This window comes from Gracilinanus agilis, chromosome 4 (assembly GCF_016433145.1).
Source record: "Gracilinanus agilis isolate LMUSP501 chromosome 4, AgileGrace, whole genome shotgun sequence".
NCBI classification, from domain to species: domain Eukaryota; kingdom Metazoa; phylum Chordata; class Mammalia; order Didelphimorphia; family Didelphidae; genus Gracilinanus; species Gracilinanus agilis.
This window is the reverse complement of record NC_058133.1, coordinates 406,050,624-406,052,602: the sequence shown is the minus strand read 5'-3', so window position 1 is coordinate 406,052,602 and position 1,979 is coordinate 406,050,624.

Genomic DNA, 1,979 nt, shown 5'->3' with positions numbered 1-1,979 from the left:
TCTCTCTCTCTCTCTCTCTCTATTCTCTCTCTCTCTCTCTCTCTCTCTCTCTCTCTCTCTCTCTCTCTCTCTCTCTCTCTCTCTCTCTCCTCTAATCCTGAAATATACTGAGTAGAGATGATATTATTGTTTATTGCTACTTGTTCAATGTTAAGTCAGCAAAAGAAAATATTTAAGACAGTGTAAAGAATGGCCAGAGGGAATATAAAGTATTTTGATGAATCAATTTAACCTGGAGGCTTTTCTTCCTGTATATTTGATATAATAATGATTCCATTGGGTCATTTGGGTTTCTTTTAAATTTATTAAACTTAAATTCCTTTTAAAATTATTTGATATGATTGCTATATATCCAGTAATGAGATTATGGCCAAGTAGTGTGAACATTTTAGTAACTTTTTTTCCTCTAACCAAGTTTTATTTGGTCTTGTTCTGAAAAGTGAATTATTGATGATATCATTGCTATGGCACTTAATACTTTAAATTATTTGAATAGTGAAGTCTCTTTCCAGTTATTTATCTCTTTTAATTTCTATAAAACATGTTTTGTAGATATATTTACATATTCAGTGTGTATTAAAAGATTAACTTGATTTTATATTATTTTAATGGATTTATTTTAATGGAATTAATTCAATTGAATTGCATTTCACAATTATTTTAATGGAAATTCTTTTGCTATCATTTCATCATGGTATTTCTTGGCATAATTTCTTGGTAGAGAAATCCTTAAGTTTGTTGTGAATTTATTTTGTCTCTTGATACTTTAATGAAGGTGTTAATAGTCTCAATGAATTTCTTTGCTGATTCTCTAGGATTGTTTAAATTGTAGTGCCACTTGTGAAGAGGGATAATTATGTCTATTCTTTATAGGCATTTATTCACTTATTTCTCCTTTCTTGTTTTATTGCTATTGCTAGCATTTCTAGAATTATGTCAGTAGTTGGAAGGAGGAACATTCTTGCTTTTCCTCCATATTTACTAAAAAAATCCTTTTATTGAAAATAATGCTAAATATTGACTTTAGATATCTACTTTTAATCATATTAAGGAATAGACTTTGAATGCCTCTATTTTTAATAATGTATCTTAAGGCATAAATGAGGTGCTCTATTTTGTAAAAGGCTTTTATTATTAAAAATTTGCTTATGTAATTTTTGTTGTTTATGTGATAATCATGATAATAATTTTCCTAATGTTCAACTATCCATATATTTCTCCCATAAATCCAATTTGGTCATAATGAAGATTGTTTATTATATTGATGTAATAAGACTATAATAATTTAATCATCATTTTTGGAAAATTAAGTTCCTAATATTTCATTAAAATTTATATGAATATAAATGAGTGAGATTGTTTTGTTGTTTTGCCAAATCAAACCCTGGCTTGGTTAACAGGTCTAAATTTGTGTAATAGTATAGAAAGCTTTCTCTCTTCAATTATTGAAGAAAAACTTTTGGCTTGAATATTTTTTAACCAAACCCAAAATTTAATTGCTTTAAAGAGTCCCTCAATGAGGAATTACATCTATCAATGCAGATTGGCATTGCTCTGCAAATTTTTAGTCTTAAATTCATTTGCTGCACCAAGAGGTAAAAAGATTGTCTCAGAGACACATATTCAGCTGGACATGACCCCAGGTCTTTCAAATGCCAGGTCTAGTACTTCCTACCATGGGATATCCAACTCGCTATGCCATAGTGCTTCTCATAGCTTAGGTACTACTTTCCCTTTAAATATCTGTTAGAACTAATTTAAAATTCTCTCTAGACCATTTTTCCTCTTAATAATTCATTTATCAGTTGACCACCTTCCCTTTTTGGATTTGGGTCTTTGAAACTATTTATTGCATTCTTAACATGAGCATTTTATTTTTTTGGTATTGGATTAATATTTTAATAGTTTAATTAGTATAGAAAATTCCTGGTGAGGGACTTCCTCCTCTTCCAATACATATGATATACAAACCATAGCTA